The sequence below is a fragment of the Cardiocondyla obscurior genome, linkage group LG06 (assembly GCF_019399895.1).
Source record: "Cardiocondyla obscurior isolate alpha-2009 linkage group LG06, Cobs3.1, whole genome shotgun sequence".
NCBI classification, from domain to species: Eukaryota; Metazoa; Arthropoda; class Insecta; order Hymenoptera; family Formicidae; genus Cardiocondyla; species Cardiocondyla obscurior.
In genome coordinates this window covers 3996799-4016409 of record NC_091869.1, presented here as the reverse complement: position 1 = coordinate 4016409, position 19611 = coordinate 3996799, and the positions used below count along the sequence as shown (strand labels likewise).

The window sequence follows — 19611 nt, the reverse complement described above, 5'->3', positions numbered from 1 at the left end:
GGCGGTACCCGAGCTCATGAGAAAGACAAGCGTATGGCCGTTCATTTTCCTGGTACGCTAATGCGAATGACCGGTGGCAGAGAGCGTCTTAATGCACGTTGATGAGAACATAAGCAGTCGGTTGCAGCTGTCGGCGTAGTAAGCGCCGCCGGCCGTCCACCCGTCAAAAGCAATCTACGTGGAATATCTAAATTATACACAGTGTCCCGGAACTACCGGGGTGGCGTTTTCCACCCTTCTCGATTCGGTTTTGCAGCTCATTCGCGATTGAGTCCGCGGACGTTTCGCAAACGGCGCGAGAAAATATTAGAGAACTAAACGATCGAATTGAAGGCAAAATATTTGGCCAAGTTGCGCTTTTAAATAATTGAGAATTTAATTCAAAGAAGAACAGGGGAGAGAGAGAAAACTTCGACGAGACATCATTTATTAATATGACCGGCGTATTAAAAAAAAAAAAAATTTTTAATATAAAACATTAATGTGTATGAACTTGTATCTGTTGAGTTTTTTAATTAAACGTCAGAAATAGAAAGTATACAATTTCGAATATGAAATAGAAAGATATTTAGAAACTTTTTATAATCGTTAGATACTATGTCGCACGCACGGAATTTTTAGTCGGCGTCGCGTTCGGTGTCGCTTCTATTTTTTTTTTTTTTTTCTTCCCGTATTATTCCTAAAGTTTTAACGATACGGATCCGTTGTTTTGAGACTTTTAACAGCCCTGGCAATCATCAAAATCTGAGGTTGACGTTTCCTCGTTGCACGTTTGGCGCTAAATGCGCGCTCGAGTATGCGTGACACAGGCGGAACAGACGCGTAACTAACAGCGAGTGAATAGCCATAGACACCGGTTCAGAAGCGCTTCATTATGCCGCCATGAAACAATTGAGTAGAACTATATTCCGTCGCGTGCACCGTACCATCCGACGAAGGGACCGAGAGTGCGTTTCATGCATTCGAATATTTAGCGCAAAGTGCTCCGTCGAACTAGTTATCTCGCGCATGCGAGAGCGATATATCGTCCCTCCAGAGCGCAAAGAGGGCTTGACATGACGCAAGAGTTTTCCGGAGATCCGATTAAAGCAAAACCAGCGTAATTTCTGCACGTTAAACCGCGTGTTAAACAAACGGCTAAAAGCTTAATCCGAGGATCGCATTTGAATATCGCTAAACATCATCGTTGACAATTTCTTTACATCTCGATCGATGATCGAGAAATATTTTTCGTGCTCTTGAACGAATTTTTCCATCTGCGAGGGTTCCCAAAGAGCCTTATTTTAATTTATGTTACAATAAAAAAATTAATAATAATAATTAGACATTTTGTTGGTACTCGCAAGACGAGCGTATCGGCTTGTTACACATCGATATTACGTTTTACCTTTCAATCGCGGCGCAGTTTCGTTTTTGTATTTCGGTGTCTAGCAGGACGAGAGAAGTGTGCGCGCATCAACGCGAAAATGAGAAAGAGAAAGAGAGACTTGCAGCTTTCCATTTATAGACGCGTGCTTGACGCGAATCCACGGCGCCGCGCGCTGTAAAAAGTCAATGATGATTGGAATACTTGCGCGAGAGCGAGCGAGCGATGGCATTCAATCGACATCAATATACACGCGCGGTGGGACGCGAATGTAATTGAAAAGCCGCGCTCGCTCGTTCGCTCGAACCGCGAAACGAAACGGATTTACAGGGTTTGCGGATTTTTATTGCCGACGATTATTAATAGGTAGCCGGAGTTTCGATTAATTAGAAATCGCGGGCGCGCGCGCGCGCGCGCACGTGCATCTCTTAATGGCACATTCGGATTCCTTTGTCCGGATCCTGTTGCCAGGCTGTCCCCTCTCGACGGATATAATCGATATCGCGTTGCCGCGCGAAAGTCACATCACGACTCATCGTTGTGCCTAATGACGTAGCGAGATCTCGTTACGCTGTTAAATTGCGTCCGCACTTTAACAGCGTAACGCTGGGACGTTTTCGGATCCCCGAAGTCGGATTTCAGCTGGCTGCGAGCGTTACGCTGGCGTGTTAAAAAAAAAAAGAAAGAAAGAAAAAAAAGCACTACGAGAATATTTGAATGAGTTGATTTATAATTCGCTAGTGATAGTTTTAATGCAATAATTTAATACAGTACATCTCATTATTCCTAACACGGTCGCATTAAGAATAACACACGTAGAGCGAGATTTTTATTTTTAATTTGCGCGAAACGCCGCCATAGATTCTTAATTCGGAGTTGACTTTGAATATTTCATTCCCGCGGCTCGTCCATTTTTCACGTGTAATCTCTCGATAATGAGAATGTTTGAAATGAAATTTTTACCGACGTAAATTCCGCCTGGAATTAATTGAAAAAGGTTTTATTACCTCATTTATATTTATACACCTATTTACGTTATCCTTAAAGCTTAAATTGCAATTAGATAGCCTCCTAATTAAATTATTAAAGGAAGATCATCTGCGAACTTGTTAAATGGACACTAGGCGATATCAGTATTCATTATTATGACGAAATACTAAAGGATCTTCGCGTCATTCCTTGATGGAACGTTCAATTTTTTTTTTTTTTTTTGACAAAAACGCGAATTTTCCGAAAACAATAATCTATTAGGCGGAAATGTAATTAGCATTGTAATGTATAAATCAAACGCCCGATTCAAATTTCAACGTGAAAGTAAATTGAAAAAAGCAAGCCTTTCTGCGTTAATTACAAATAAAATTTAATTTGCCGAAAGTTTATTTATTTCCAGTCGCGATTGCAGCATTTAATATTGAAGTTTAAGCGCGGATGTGTTTATGCGTTTAGCTCTTCCCGAAAGAAAAAATTGCCGTAAAATTCTTTTAGAAAAACGTTATTAAAAAATAATACGTTAATTTGGAAGTGAATTCGTGCGGCATGCGTAATGTAGAGACGCGGCATAGTTTTGACGTAAATGGCCGACTCGAAAACTGCCGGCCGCAAATTATTTGCGATATTTAAATTATATCAACTACATTTCGTGCACTGCGTAACCAGAGAACGCGATTCGAGTTACGTGAAGGGAAAGACAGAGAGCACCGAGGGCGAGAGGACAGCGAAAACAAGAGTATAAAGATGGCAAACGAGGGGAATTGATCAAAGCGGAAGAACAAAATTCGTCAGAGTAGAAAGGGAAATGAGAAAAAGTATAACAAGGGGGAATAGAAAAGTACACGGACGAGAAAAACGGAACAGACTTGCGATGAGAGAAAGATATTGTTACTTTTAGAGCCCACCATAATTTTATGATATTTTTAACGATAAATGTGATTGAATTAATTATACATATGTGATCGTTAGAAATATCATGAGATTATGTTTGAGTTCGAAGCTATCTTTTCTTTCGATGCAGTACCACCAAACGGCGAATGTAAATCGTAAAACGAATACCGGACGTTACCGTGTCGCAGAATTACTTTAAAAAACTTTTAATTTCAAGTCTCAATTCGAGGTTCAATTAGAAGCGAAACTCGTAGGACCACTCTTATCGAAACCGTGAAAATCCTAGAGAACAATATTTCTCGACGAGGAACGTCGCTCCAGTTTGCTTTACTTCGGACCCTTTTTGCATCGCGAAAATGTGTGTCGAGATTTTAGAATAGCTTTAGCTGGATTACCGACAAGTAGTGGGCCCCATTACATTTTACCGGAGTCGCTTAATTAAAAAAATTTATTTTTTATTATTTATTTTTTTTTATTTTTACATTTTTTTTTTAATTTGAGGGAATGCCGCCTTCGAGGTGCGCGGACGGGAATGTACAGGTGTAGAATGCAAGGTGGAAAGTGCACACGTGCGGAGGCGGGGCGCGCGTGCACGTAAAGAATCGCGTGCACGCGTGGATTCGTCCGGATTCGACTGGAGCCGGGCCGGCTGCACGTTTTTCGAAACACAGAAAAGTTATGAAATATCGCGAACGCCGGGCGAAACTTTTAATGCGCCGCGGTCCGGTGTAGTTGGCCCTCGCCTCACCCTTATATAGGATATACACCTGCCTGCGCGCGAGACCTCGTCGCTATACAGAATGCTAGGCAAGGCGGGAGAAAGGGGGGAAGGGGAGGAGAAGGAGAGACGCGGTAGCGTGCAACTTTTTTATTAAAAAAGTTTTTCGAAATAAAAATCAGACTCTCGTAGGGCGGAGAGATACGGCCGCGTACACACGGACGAGTGTACGGACAGATGTAGAGGCGCACACGTACGAAAGGCTCGCGAAAGTGCCTTCGAGGAGCCGCGCTCGAGAATCCGGGGGATGATGCACCAGGAGCCGAATATTGTAATCCAATCGAGGGAAAAAAAAATCCTCTCACGTTGACTCGAAAAATAATATAATATTATCTTACGACGTGTAACTTTTTCAAGTCTCTCAGAAACTCCCTTTTTTTTCTTTTATTTTCAAAGAATCGTCTTCAAAGAGTCGCCTATCGAAGGCACCGTAAATTGTGAATGGCTGAAGCGATTTTAATAAGAAATACTTGCGACGTATATTTTTCAAATTAATCAAAGCTTTAAATACGCCGAGATGTTCCAGAAAAAAATTTTTTTAGATATACTTGTCGGGTATTAAATTATTATTGCGTCTGTACGATCGAGACGAGTAAAAGCCGCAAGAAATTAGCGACAGAGTCGAAAGAAGGTCTCCGCGCCGTCGGCGATTCCATTCAAGAACGTCTGCGAGAGTAAGGCAGAAACGTATATTACCAATTTATATTACTAATCTAGCCCCGGTAACTCGACGGGGACCTGGGGAGGTTCGGGGGCGTTCTTTTCCTCGGGAGGAAAATAATTTCGTTCGCGGATGGTTAACGAGAACGACAACGATCGACTCGATGTTGCCCCGTTCTGCAGAAACCGCGCTCTCTCCGTCACTCCTCTCTCATTCCGTACATATACATGCATAAAATATATAGATATATATACAACACACCCACTCCGCCTTACCACCCTAAAATCCTCCGCCCGATTTTAATCTCCGACCGACGGAGCTTTTAGCTACCCCTTCGCGCGCTTTCGCTCGCCGGGGTGCAGAAAAAAAGTAAAACCGCTCGGCGGCAGGGGACGCGGGGTGAAAAGGGGACGGCTCGCCGCGTCTTCTTCGGGGCCGCGCGGGCGCTCGCTCTTCCGCACAGGAAACATTTTTCTATCATGTAAATAAAATTTTTTCCGATAGCCGCCGCTCGCCCGTTTTCGCGAAACAAACAAACAAACCACTCGCCACCACCGAGCGAGCGTATCGGGGGTTGGCGAGTGCCGCGTCCGCCAGGAAGCCCCTCCTTCCCCCCCTTCGATATGGGTCAAACTGAAACCGCGCGGCCACCCCCGTGCCCCGTGCCGGCGGCGTACCCTCTCGCGCGCGCCTCGCACAATGCCCGCGCGAACACAGGAGAACACGCATACGGACACCCGCGACACAAACAGGTACGCACGTGGGGCGCGCCTACACAATCGGAGAAACTGCGAAAGCGACGGGGCGTCGTAGTCGCCGGCGGGGAGAGCGCCCGGATGGAAGAAGAGAACGAAGAGGACGAAAGCACGAGACGGTGGAAGAGGGCGAACGGCGGCGGCGGCGGCGGCGGAGGTGGCTCGTTCGGGGGATCTTTATCAAAGTCAACGCACGCCGGTCACCATAGCAACGAAATTGGATTTTTTTTTCCAAGTTTTTTCGGCCCTTCTCGCCGGCGCCCATTCCCCCGAGACGCGGGGGAGAGGCGGGGAGAGAAGGGCAACGGCGGCAAGGGAGGCTCGACGGAGGAGCCAGCAGCGGCGGCGGCGCAGCCAGACCAGACGGGGACGAACGATACGGAGAAGGAGGGAAACGAAGGAGAGAAACGAAGAGAGAGAACGGGTATCGAGAAGGTCGGGGAGACTCTGACGAACAGCGACCGGGGAAGCCAATAATTCGAATTGAGAACAGCCAATGGCCGTGCATCTGATTTTTTGTCGTATCATCGCCGAGGTCGTCCGCCCTCTCCCGCCGTTCGTTGCGCCGCTACCCTCCGCGCCATCGTTCGTCCGCCACCCCCGTCCTCCGCCGCCTCGTTCTCTCCCTGACCCTCTCCCGCCCCGTCGCCGTCGGTCGCGTCGACGAAAGGGGCCGCGCTCTCTGCCTGACTTTTTGTAAAAACTCTCGTCCCCCGACCCCGCGCTCCGCTCATCTCCGCCGCCGCCACCGCCATCACCTCCGCGTCCTTCTCATACTCTCTCTTCTCTTCCTCCTCCTCCGCCGTCGCCTTCCTCCGTCTACTCTCTTCTTCCTCCTCCCCCGCCCCCTACGCCACCACTTTTTAACTCTTCGTTGTCCCGGCTCTCCCATGGTGTTTTGCCGTACACGCTCGGTGTGCCGGCGTAGATATATCGCGCTATCGCGGCGAAGAATTTCCAATATGACGAGCGCGCTGCGCGGGTACAATCGCCCTCGATTTTCTCTTCCTCCGCCTTTTCCTTCTTTTCTTCCCTACCCGGCCCTTCCCCTTTGGACGGCATCGCGGCGTTATCGCGAATTCCGAGAGAAGGGCAGCCTGCAACCGGTTGCTCGAGGATTATGCTTGCCGCACTACGATGACGATTCGTCGAGTGGGCACATTGTTGAATTCCGTACCGCGTACGCGATGAATAATCGCATATTGTCACGTACAATTGCGGAAAGTGGATACAGTCGGAGAAGAAGAGAGATAGAAAGAGAGAGCTTTCGACGAAAAAACACCGTAGGGATTCTGATGTCGCCGTTAATATTTTGCGTCAAATATAAAACACGGTAAAAACCGTTTCGCTGAAGCACTAGGAGTTTAAATAAGCCAAACAGAAAATCTCTCTTCTGTATACCGATATTTAAAGCCCTTAAAAAAAAAAAAAATAATAATAATTAGTTATAGTTTAAGAATTAAATCCTAATTTCACGAAATTAACAGTCCAGATTTTCTGCCCGGATAACGTTGCTTATATTCGGTTAACACTCGCTCACGTTTCAGTTTTATCGCGGTATTGCATCACGTTGCTCTCCCGTAAGATCTCGCGAGATTCTGGAGACGACAACGGACACATTATTCATCCATTTGCGTTTATAACCGTTCATAAGCAAGATATGAAAACTGCATCTTAATATATCTCCCATATTTCGAAGAATAATGTGTCTCAGCTCGCTCAGGACTCCCGCCGGTTACGTCTCGCGCGGCGAGACGCAGAAGACGAACCCGAGATGGTAAAGAAACGAAAGAGAGAGAGAAAGACAGAAAAAGAGGGAGAGAAAGAGAAGGGCAGACTAGACGATTTTCAGCCCATCCTCGCAAAATTACCATCCGAGAGGTGGTTTCCGCGTAACGAAGTGCGGTCGCCGCCTCTCGCATTTCCGCACGCTTCCAGGAAGAACGACTTCTGCGAAACTTTGCCGGGGAGCTTCGTGTCGCACGGCGGTAACGGCGCCGGCCAGCCCGATGAAGTTGGATAAAATTCATTTCGCAATTCAGCCACCGACAAAAACCGAACCGCCGGTCGAAAGACGACGTTGCGAAAACCCGCCAACTTACGTCTAAGTTCCCTTGATACCATCCCCAACGAGCCCCCATTTGCGCCTCTAATTCGTCGACGCCGATTGTCGCAAGGCGCCGAAAAAAGCCCGACGTGTTAATCCCAATCGCGAGGTAAAAAAGTCAGAAAGTTGGCAGGAATAACGAGCAGCCGGTTTCATTACGAAATCATATACCACTTTTTTTTCCCCCCCCCCTTTTCTTTCTTTCGCTTTATTTTCTCCTATTTCGAAAATTAATTATGCTCACGATGCAAATGTTAAAACGACATAACTTGAGATAAATATAAGAAGTTGTTCGGTATTCCGAATAAAGAATTTATCGCCGCGATTAAATGTCGAAAAATCTGAGAATAGACGCGATGCAAGTTAATAAGGAAATAAAATTGACTCGCTTATTTGCGTATCGAGTCGCGTCACTTTATCGCACCGATGACACAAGTGGTTAGGTCGGTGGGCGATACACGGCGAAGAGCTAGAGTTTTCGATGCCAGATATAAGCGACCTAGAATAACAGAGCACGCGATAATGTCAGCCTTTCTCGGCGAACTCGTTAGACGCATCGATCCCCGCGATTCATTATTACGAGGGCCGTTCTAGAGCAACGAAATATTTTCCCCGCCCCGCAATTGAACATAAGGTCGATTTCTTCTCAGAAAAGATTAGAGAGAAATTATTCATTTCGACTATTTGATCCGTGCGATAGGAATAGACGGAGCTTTGCTAATTAATTGAGGACATTTGAGGCACAAGAATTTGCAACTCGGCCGGTCGCATAGAGAAAATTTTATATCAAGTCACGGTGTATATTTGTAAACCATTAAGGAATTGTACTCACTTTCAGACCCTGCCATTATATTACGACACTTTCAACGATAATAGATATAATTGTCCAATATTTATAATTGACTCGATCACATTTAAAAATATTATAAAATTACAGTTGAGTCCGAAAGTCATTAAATTTTCCTCTCGGAGTAAAATTAAATACTACGACAGACAATAACTAATCGTAGTATTTAAACTCATAATTCCATGATCCGTGACTACTAATTAATTCATATTATGGTATAACGTTTCCTGCGCGCGTATTTAGCGCAAGAGTCTTCGTCTTTTCTTTTCTTTTCTTTTTTTTTTTTTTTAGCGCAGAGGAAGCGATAAAGTTTCGCTGTCACGACTCGTACGTGTCTTCGGTCGACAGCGACATTGTTGAAGATGTTGTACGAAGGAGTTAACGTTTGTACAAATATTTCCGTAGTTTTTTTTTTTTTTTTCAAGAGAACTTTTTTTCTCGAGTACGCGGAAACGCTATTTGAGCGCCGGCCGAGTCGAATGTTATGCCAGCTTGAGTTTCGCCGGAACTCGAGAGACCAACGCGGTGAATCGTCCTCTCCAGGATCTCGCGAGTATCATGTACCGACGTGCGAGGTACCCGAGCTCCCCCTCGTTCTCTCTGCCCCCCCTGTTTCCTCTATCTCGCCGCTGCCGTGGGTTCAAAGCTCGTGCGAGAGTGCGGGAACTTCCGGTGCGATTTGAACGCATTCCTCGACGGCGGACCGCGAACTCGGCGAGTACCGCTCGCACGGAAAATTATTATCCATCGCATTATCGTCATTACGTATCTTCGCGAGTCATTTGTTTCGTTTCCTGAAGGCTTCTGCTAATTTTTGTCTTTTTTTTTATGAGTTTTAGTTTGAAATTCCGCTTCTTGCGCACTCGATCGCGAGCGGCGAGAAAATGCGAATGCGTAGCGCGTGGAAATGAATAGAGGGCAAGTGCGAATTATTATAAGAGTAAATTATACGTTGTTCACTCTAAAATTCACGGCATTTTCGATTCGGTATCGCTGGATCATTGTCAAAGTCCCGTTTGGTCGAATCTGTTTATGAAAATACGGCGTGTAAGCAGCGCACCTCGCACGTGAGATTCGTAGACGCGTCGTGTGCGAAATGCGACACCCGACAACCCGAGAGTCCACGTGCGAATGAACGGGAAAACGTGCGGCCGACCCTCGCCCGTGCGCGTGTGAAGCAACATGTAACGCATAGATGCGCCGCGGAGGCACCCAACTCGCGGAGGCACCCGTTCGTTCTCTGCGGCTGCGATCCTGATCGGTAACGTCTTCGCAGTGCTACGAAACGCGCGCGACGACAAAGGCGCACCTCCTCCGCCCAATTTACGACTTAATTCGTCGGAAACGTTCCCACGTGTTCTATCTTATCGCGGAACTAAATATAAATTTCTAAAAATAGCGTATAAAATAAGATAAGGCGACGCGGCGTTGTTGAAAAGTATCTCTCTCAGCGGAGCTTCTCCGCCGCGCCGTCGAAAACCGAAGGCGAAACTTCCAACGACGTTTCGATTCCCGCGAAGGAAAGCGCGCCTCGTCAAAATCTAAGAATGATCTCGAGTAAAGCTTCTTGCCATCGCCGAGAAGTAAACTCTTGTCCCAAAAATAATACCTCGATAATACAGTGATAATAGGTACACCGATAGGACGCCGATTATCAGACAGCCGCGACGGCACGTGGGTCGGACGCCGTCGAACGCGTCGCGCGGAGATTGTCCGGTTTTCAACCGCGAAGGGCTCAATTTTTCCGCGATATTATTCATAGGGCATTACCGGTATACCGCGTACCGGCACGGAATCACCGGGCCGCACGCATACGCCATTATGCACGGCAACTTGTTCAACGACGCCCACTTGTTCGAAGCCGCCAGCCCCCTTTTGTCGACGTACAAATGTGCCGTAATTAGAAAAGTGTACGTGTAAGCGGCGTGTTCGTTGACACTACCGTTGCCCCCTCGCGCTGCCCCCTTTCCCCAGTTTCCTCTCTCCCTTCGACCCCCCTCGGCTCTGCGTGGAAGAACGCGGTTACATTCAATATTTTATGCATCACGCTACGCGAAGCGTTGCGCGCCGCTGCGCTCTCCTCTCCTTCTCCTTTTTCTTCTTCTTCTTCGCCGTTATTATTCGTGTCAACCATCTGTGTAAGCACGGCCGCGTCAGCCACGATCAGCTATAGTCAGTGGATGAACTCTCATTCGCATCGATCGATCGACTCCTCAATTCCCCCCCGGTGTCTCCTTACTTAACGTTCTGCACGCGACAGTCTTTCTTCCTTCTTACTTGAGCGATAAAATCTTTCCGCTAGGCAAAAACGATTTGTCCCGGCCTGATTAGAAATGAGAGATTCAAAGTCTACCGCCCTCCCCGCCCTCGTATCCTCGCCGGCGCAAGTATAAAGCTGAAAGCATTTCCTTGCAAGGCGCCCTTTGGTAAATAATGACGTAACAAGAAATTAAAAATGAAAGGTAAAAGTAATAAATAACGAATTAAAGGAATTAAACGCTGCGCAATTTAAATCATATTTGATTTAATTAAATTTTCAAGAGAATTTACTGAGTTAAAAGTTGTTATTAATATCGACTATTATGTGTGCACGCATGTAGAAAGTTATTGCTCGAAAACTGTTTGGCAAAACAAGTGGCGATAATGCAATTTGGAAATTGTGTATTGCTCAATTTTAGTGCTGTTGAGCGTGAAAATAAAATCGCAAGGACGACAAATTTGTAATGCGAAGTTGCCTCGCTCGGTTGAGCCCTAGCGAATTAAAAATTTGCGTTCCGCCGGCGTAGAGCTAAGCTGATTTTCGGAGAATCGGTTGCGCCGTTAAAATGCAACAGGTTTTCGAGATGGGACGGATCCGAGTTCCCGATCTTACGGAACATTCCATCGAGTCGATCAAGGCCTCGCCCTTTTCGCACGGTCGAGCGGAGAGCCCGCTTTTGAAATTCTCAGCTCGCGCATGTAATCCTTATAATATCGATATCCACTCCTCTTTCGCGCCACCGCGCCGCTGTTTATTTTAACAATTAAACAAGAGCGTCGACAATTGAGCGGCCGATCTTACTTCAATCCACGGCGATGAAGAATTTCGTACAGCGTAACACCGTCAATTTCTCTCTTTTCTCCTCTCGCGTCACTTCTTGCGAACCGTAATTCATGAAAAGTTTCCGCGGTAATCTCGTTACGTTAAGTGGATATTATTTTAATGAACACCTCCGTCGGCCGGCAAGAAGTTCTTTGTTTGCGTAAAATATTATTCATTAGATACCCGGATTATTACCATAATCAAATGCGGCATAAATTATGACTAGAAAATAAAATGCATCGCGCGCTTATTCACGCGGACGTGTCAATGGTTCCTTTAACGCGCGGCTCGCCCCCTCGTGTAGCTCTCCCCCTTTCCCAACCCTCCCTCTTTTTCTTCGCTCGCGTTTATGGTAGCTCGCAGTCTCGGTTGTTAGACCCGTTTATCTGTCACCGCCGCCGGTTCCCGGCCGTCATTCCCATCGTCAGCGAATCATAAAATCTCGCCGGCCAGATATACGATACAATTCTACGTCTCTGCCGTATAGTATACGACGCAATCAAAGCGGGCATAATGAAAAGCGATGCAGTATCCTCGTAAACAGGTAATAAGACGCCGCGGCGCGCGCGTTTAGCATCCTTGAGAATTGAAAATACTTATCTGACGAATTTCAATCGGTAATTTTGCACGTGGGAACAGATGGTACCCTGAAAACCTAGCAACCTTTGACATTCCATTGTGCCATATTTTAACACGTTTAATGCCGACGCTGCACTTCATTTCTCCCTTCCCCCTGTCGCGTTGCGCTGCGCTTTATCTAGCTGCATTTGTAATTATTTCGTTAGTATTTATACTGCGTAATTAGCGCGCGCTATTATAATAAGTGTAACACAATGGCAAGCGGTGTATTTTAATATTACAAATAATCTTGTTCCTCCGCGTTTATGATTCTCTCTCTCTTTCTCTCGTCCTTCCTCTTTGCTTGTCTTTGATTAAAATACGTAGACCCCCTGGTCTATAATTGTAACTCTGATATTTTGCCTCCCTACATTCCGCGAGGGATTATCTGAATATTAAATATTCTAACGATGTATTCCTGGAATCGGAAAATCTCGTTTACATCAACAGAAAAACGGGACGGATCGCGGCACAAAGTTCTCTTAGCTCGGTAATTGCGAAAAAGAAAAGGAGGGAGAGAGAGAGAGACAAAAAAAATGCCGTCGCAAAACGCGCGTGATCGTTTCTGCAATGTTATACTTCTTGCCCGAGTTGCGTATTACTTCTTTCGCGGTTTCACCTATTTACAGATCGATATCGTTCGGTCAGTGACGCGCGTGATTACGGCACCGGCCGCCGTTCGAAATGTCAATTACGATGCATAGCTTCCCACGATTTTCCCTGCCGGCGCGATTCGACGTGGCTCCCTTCACCCCTGTCGATTAAAAATTTCTCCCCTATCCGCCGACGGATCAAGCGGCGTCACGCGACATCCTATCTCTCCCTAGCATCGCCAGGAAGGGAAAAAATCGAATCGAGCGCGCCGCGGGCCCGATCGATGCGCACAGCTGGTTTCCTGCTCCGCACACACAGCCGGTCGTCCGTACTACGCACGTGCGTGTGCCTCGGCGCGCTCGCGTGTGCGTGAGTGAACGCGCGAGCGCGACGCCGGAGTGCATACGCGCTCTCACGCACGCACGGTGACGCGGCGTGCCGCCTCGCCGTGTGTGCGACGCTCGGATGCGTGAATGCGTACGCGTAGCATGCCTCCGCGAGCGCGCACGTGTGTAGGTCCGTTCGCCTCGCCTCCACCCTGCGCCCCACCGTTTGCCCCGCTCCGACAAGATCCGCGCGCGATTGGCCGCTGCACCGTGTGCCCTTCGCTCCGACCCTCCGCTCGCCTACGTACGACCCATTCCATTCAGTCACCCGTACGGATTCGAATGTAACTACGATACCACAACGCTGCCCTCCCTGCACCCTCCCGCGTCCGCGCTTGCCCCGTCTTCTTTTTCTGTCGCTCTCGCGAGAACCGACGGATTCCTTTTCTCTCTCGACAACGCGACTCCGGTCGGTCCTCCTCCCGTTCACGGCACGCACGCGGCAGCGGCATGCGTCGCGGAAACGCTCGCACAGGTTTCCAACCTGACCTACACGAGCATGGCCAGGGACGAGATATTCCGACGCAATGTCATTCGCCGGCGGCGATAGGTGGGCAGACAAAGATGCGGTTTCCTTCGCCGGCGCGTTGCCTTCTCTCTTTTCCTAAGCGCGGCCCGGAGGGATGTTTGTCGAAGACCCTAAGCCATGATCATCGCTTCGCTTTCCGATCCCGACCGTTGGCGGTACTCTTAACTCCTCGAGGCTTCCTCCCATTTATTACCGAACGCAAATTCGCACGTCGAAAACAATATTCCGGATAATACTCCTTCATCTTCAATTTTGTTCGGGGGGCTACTTATTTTTATGTATTCTGCTACAGTTTAAAATAAATACATAGTAACAGCTTAAGTGTAAAAAGAAATAAAAAGTTAAAAAGTAAATAACAAATAAAGATTAAAAATGTTTACGCCACCGCTTCGTTAATAAATAAATTAAAAAAAAAATAGACCGACGTAATTAATGTTTGAAGTAATCATCTGCCGGAGGAGTCTCTTCCGGTTTATTTTATAAATATAACAGTCGGAAATAAAATTCCGAAAACCCTGTGCCGGTTCGGCGATAACGCGAATGATACCGGGAACCGTACAGTTTACGACGGACGCCGGGGAAAGAAACACGATGACATATGGTTACCTATGCTGTTTCCTCGAACTGCTGGAAACCGGCTCGAGATGTTGAAAGACGACGATGGGACGTATCGGTCGATTTCCGGATGGTTCGCTAACGCCGATCAGTCTCGTGATTCAGCACGCGAGTCACTCTTCTCGCCTCGCGAAACTGCACTCGTCGCGCGAATCAATTTGCGTCACTGAACAAAGTCTTTTCCCGGCTTAAGAATACCCAGGGCGAAGGATAGAACGGCATCGCTTCTCTAATACATAATTGCGGAGAATCGTAGTTGGAGAGCACAACAAAATCTCTGCTTACACGCGAGAGTGATAAGCCCGATAAAGCGCGTGGCGGAGTTATTAAAGAGACGACTAAAAGAGAAAAGAGAGAGAGAGAGAGAGAAAGAAAGAGACTGGCAGATGGCGGATAATTTTCACCCCGAATTGGTTTTACAATTTCACGATTTTAATCTTTATCGTCTGCGCGATGAACAGTGGACGCGATATGGGCGTTATCGGCCCTCGAGGGCGGATATCTAATCGCATTTTTATTGACTAACCGTTAAATATATTACGAGGAGAATGTAAATCGTATTCTTGAATCGAGATGTAAATGCGAATGAACGCGACTCTTGTCCAACCAAGTTAACGTAATATTTACAAAGTGACAGGTACTTTTCTTTTACTTCGATCACTTCATTTCCAGTTTACGTCGCGACTGCAAAGTGCGCGAAACGATTCGTAATAATTCACGATTAATTTACTCCTCCGCGAATTGAGTAACAGGCCGTCTCGCTGACAAGGGAGCCGTCCTTATCGTTTACAAACGTTCCTAAGCATCGCAACGCGAGATCGTTGCTCCGGCCACTTGCCGCGAATGGAAAAAGCGACGGTCGTTTTCCGCGTTTTCGCAGTTACTCGCGCGGTACGTTAAAATAGCCGACTATAGTCTCTCGAGGCTCGAAGCTCCGGTTGCCCTCGCATAGATGTGCGCGAACGCACGTCGTCTTCTCCCTTTCTCTCCTTCCTCCACCTTCTCTTTCTCCGTCTTCCTCTTTCTCTCGCGTTCTATCGTTCCCGCCTCGTCTCGCCCGTACCCTTTTGTCCCGGCAGAAGAAACGCGGGTCGAGGAGCTTGTGCCCTCGCCGCCGCTAGGTACGCGAGCGTGGAATTCGCGATTCTATCGCGGCTACAGGCGCTTCCAAAGTCAGCGTATTTCTACTTCATTAAACAATAGATCAAACGGATTTATATATTAAAAAAAAACAAAATCTTATGGGCGTTTTCCGCTTATCGTCAAACATAATTTAACACCAAACGAAACGGATTATCACGGGGAAAAAAAATAAAATAAAACTTTGCACATTACGAAAGAAGTTTCACGCGTGACAATTTTTAAGACAAGGAAACATTTTGTATACAGTTAAAAAATATATGTATTAAGAGATCGTTAGAGCAATCCTAATGTCCGATCGATCGTCTACGTTCGCGGCTTCAATTCTCGCCGGTTGTGAAGATCGATCGATATTATGTCGTGAAACTTTCACCGTGGCGAGGTTCCTTTGATAACGTGAAAAGTGAAACGGTAGCCGGGCGCAACGAGGCCGAGAAAGAGATCGTCGTAGAAGGAGGCTGTTAATAATGCCTCTTATTCATCTCCGCGTTCGCGTATCATTGCCGAAGGTTCGCGGGATGGACCCGCGCTGGCGGGAGGAAAGGAGACATCTGGCAGCGGCAGTTTTCCCGACAGCCGCGGGAGAACGCGTCTCGTCACATTTTCGGCACGCGTTTGCGCACGCATCCAAAGGCAGGCGAGAAAAACATTTCGGGGCTGGAAAGGGACGGGTTTATTGTATTCTGGAAAGAACTTGCCACAACAGGAAGTAATATGCAATAAAAATAAAGCGCGCGCGCGCGCGCGGGCGCGCGATAAGATAAGGCTATCGAGACCAAGTATGCATCGGCTTACGAGACCGAGAAAAATGAGAGAGAGAGAGAGAGAGAGAGAGAGAGAGAAAGGGAGAAAGAGAGAGAGAATGTGTGTGTGTGAGTGAGAAAAAGCGAGAGGGAGAACGAATTTATTTTTATGCCCCGGGATCAATCCCCAATGGACGATAGCAATAATCGTTATATGAAACTGATAAGCCCGTCCAATAACAAAACCCTAGGAACGTAGAAGAAGCGCGGCACAGTTTAAGCCTCGGTGTTACGGCATTCGAGGATACTCGGCGAACAAAGACGGGACCGCGAGGCGGGAAGAAGACCGTAGAGGGAGGAAAAGAAGGAGAGGAAAAAAAAAAAAGAAAAAAGGGAAAGGAATGAAAAAGAAAGAGGAAGGAACGAAAGGGAGGAACTGAAGGGAGAAACGAAAGTTGGCGCGGACAGAAACGAGAGATGCGAGACGATCGCGAGCAAAGGGCACGTGTAATTGGACAGCGAAGGGCATCTCTCTCCTCCTCGGCAGCGCGCGCTCTTCCCTCCGGCGGGGTGCGACGAGGCGCGGCGCGAACACTGCGGGGCGACGAACGGGAAACGCGACGGCGGCGCGAGAAGCAACGTTTGTATATACCTCTGTTCGTACAACGCGGTGGGCTCTCGGCTCCGTCACGCGCGCGGGCTCCCGGAGCGTGAGAGAATTACGGGGTACGCGTAGAGCCTAGGCACGATACTGAGGACCACCGAGCCGCGGCGGCACCGCGCTTTCCTCAAGAGGGCGGCGGAGAGGCGCGGGAGAAGGCACGACGGAAGAGAGGGGATCAATCGGGCGAGGGGGACAGGCGGATGAGAGGGTGGCAGCGGGGTAGCGAGAGGGCGCAGGATAGAGGCAGGGGTAGAGAATTCTCTCTGTTATAGATTAAAATTTTTTACGGGGAAGATATTGATTGTTGCTTTTTATTAATGTAACATTAAAGTGGTGCCCGCGGCAGTGGGGGCGATCGCGCCCCGCTGTGCGCGCCCGCCGCGTGGTGGGGCCCCCCTTCCGACCGGAGCAACGCGTTCGGGTGGGGACGACGAAAGAGGACATGGAGGGATGGAAAGAGGGTACGGAGGCGCGCAACGAGACGAGCCGAGGAGAGGAAGTAAGAACCGACGTGCGTTTCGCGAAACGACGGCGGTAGGGGAACGTAGAGAAGAAGATCTGGCGGACGGGGGTGAAGAGCGGGCGGCCGCCGACGAGGGGCACGAGAGAGCGATTCGCGAGGCACGTCGGCGGTGGAAGGGACCGGGCGGAAGGGCTCGAAGCGGCGGAAATAGTGCCATAAATACGAACATTTTTCGTAGCGTCTTGCAGCCCTGTTTTGACAATCATCCCCACCGTCGTGTACCCTCTCCCGTGTCATGCAATCTCCCCCTCGGAGCCCCCCTGCGCTGCCGCCGCGGCCTACCCGCGTTTGTCCCCCTTCGTCGCGCGTCCCACGGATCTTAAATACGTAGATACACTTACACACGCGGCCGAGCGAGCGGTCCCCCACGCGTACACAAAAAGGGCCGACGTCTCGCACCCTCTTCGCCTCGCCAACCGAGTACCCGCGGACGTTCCCCTTCTCGCCCCTCTCCTTATCTCGTTCGTACTCTCGGCCTATTCTTCTACTCGCTTTGACATTTTTCGCGAGTTAAGGCCTGCACGAACTTCGCGGAAATCCATCTTGCGCTCGCTCCGCCGCGCCCCTCGTACTTACTTTCTTCCCCGCGTATCCCTCGCCACGGCCGAGCACTTTTTCCGTCGCCTCTTTTTCTTTTCGATTCTTCGAGTCTGTTTTTTTTTTTTTTTTACTTTTAATGGGAAAGACGAAGAAGACGCGAAGCGGATCGATGCCTCCTTCAGAAACGACGACGAACGGCGGCGGAAAGACGAGGTTTTAGCCCCCCTCTTCGCTCCCGGGTGGACCGTCTAATTGTCAATTTAGCACGCGGCAACACGTTCAGCATCGACGTGACACGTAGTCGCGTGTCCCGCACGTACACACGGCGGGAGCTGTAATTGAGAGTCGCGGAGAGATTGCGAAAGAGAAAATGATTAATGGCGTCACACGCGGCGCGATCGGATCAGAGGTGAGATTAATCGAGGGAAAACGCTAATACGAGTTCATCGCTCGCTCGATTACGCGTGTAACCGTGTGCACGCGTTAATGCACGCCAATCTTCATAATCCCGCGTTCGCTGTCGCGCCGTCGGTGCATTCTCCGCTCTTTATGGGCGCAATTCCAAGCCGTTAAAACCATTCAGTTATAACCATCGAACGCTGGGCCCTCGCCTCTGCAAGTCGATTTCGTTTCGTTGCTCGTTCGCGTAACTGAACCGCAGGATTCCTTTTTATCCGCCGAGAAAGGCGAGCGACTACCACGCTCTTACTCCGTAAAATTTTTTCATTCGCAATAAAAAAAAATATATATATATAATATTAAATATAAAATAAAATAACATAAAAAAAAAATGTTTTAAAGGCATTTGACTTTCCGCTTATATCTCAATACAACCTCGCGGCGTCTAATAGCAAGGAACAAGTTCTGTTGACTCTCGGATTTCCTAAAGGGTACCTCGGAGGGCGCGACCCTTCACTTCTCGTGGACGGAAAGCATTCTTTCCAAATAGCGTCCAGAAAATATTGACCTTTTAAACACTCACGGCTGCGCCGCTTGAAGCTGCTCTTCTAGGAAAAAAAATCGTCGGGCGCGTCGTCAAATTTTATTTCTCTCCTCGGCGCGTCGGGCGTAAAGGACCAACGGGAAGTTCGGGGAACACGGATCGGGACTTATCGCTTTTGTACGAAAGAGATGTCGATTTTTGAGGGAAGGTTACGTGTCCGTGGAACCACGCGATCGATATTCATTACCGAGTGAAGAGAAGGAACCGTGAAAGTGTTAGGCGCGTTCTCTCGCGACCCTCGTTGGAAGAAAAAAAAAAAAAGCAATTTGCATTACCTTCGTTGTTCCGCCGACCTGTTCGGCGGAAGTTTGAGAAAGAGAGCTGCAGGAAGCCACCTCGAGGACCGCCGGATTGTGTTTCAGCGGCGCTATTTATTCGGCACCCGCCTAGAAGCCGCAGGAAGCGAGCTCGAGAGACCGCGTCACGTTAACGATCGATTTTGAACCGATCTCGCGAGCCTAAAAGCCGGATGACATCAACAGGATGAAATCGAACTGGTGTTCTGGCTGTTTTAACATTTTAATATCCCTGAACGAAAATAGATTTCTAGCAATTTTTAATATCGTATAAATCTCTTAAGAGTCACAAAGAGTTAACTTTGAAAGCGTAATAACGTCATTTAAAGTTGCCAGCATCCTTTTTATAACGAGGTTTCCGATCTCTCTCTCTCTCTCTCTCTCTCTCTCTCTCTCTCTCTCTCTCTCTCTCTCGTTACTTTCTTTTTGTGGTTACATACTGAATTTGAATATATATTTTTTGAGATATTACTTCTGCCTTGT

The 19611-nt window shown here is 48.1% G+C and overlaps 1 protein-coding gene across 5 annotated transcripts in view; it reads right to left on the bottom strand.

Annotated features, from left to right (window-relative positions):
• LOC139103327 (broad-complex core protein isoforms 1/2/3/4/5) overlaps positions 1-19611 on the bottom strand; it is a 100640-nt gene that overhangs the window by 52579 nt on the left and 28450 nt on the right. Inside the window, exons 1-2 of one of the 5 annotated variants that reach the window (XM_070657880.1) lie at positions 16755-17868; positions 14211-14448 (exon numbers count right to left, since the gene is read on the bottom strand). The exons of 3 other annotated variants lie outside the window; for them this stretch is intronic. The gene's annotated coding sequence lies outside the window, so the exon portion shown is untranslated. Of the gene's footprint in view, positions 1-14210; positions 16165-16754; positions 17869-19611 lie in introns of those variants that run through there. One more of the 5 variants, XM_070657878.1, reaches the window with a different exon arrangement.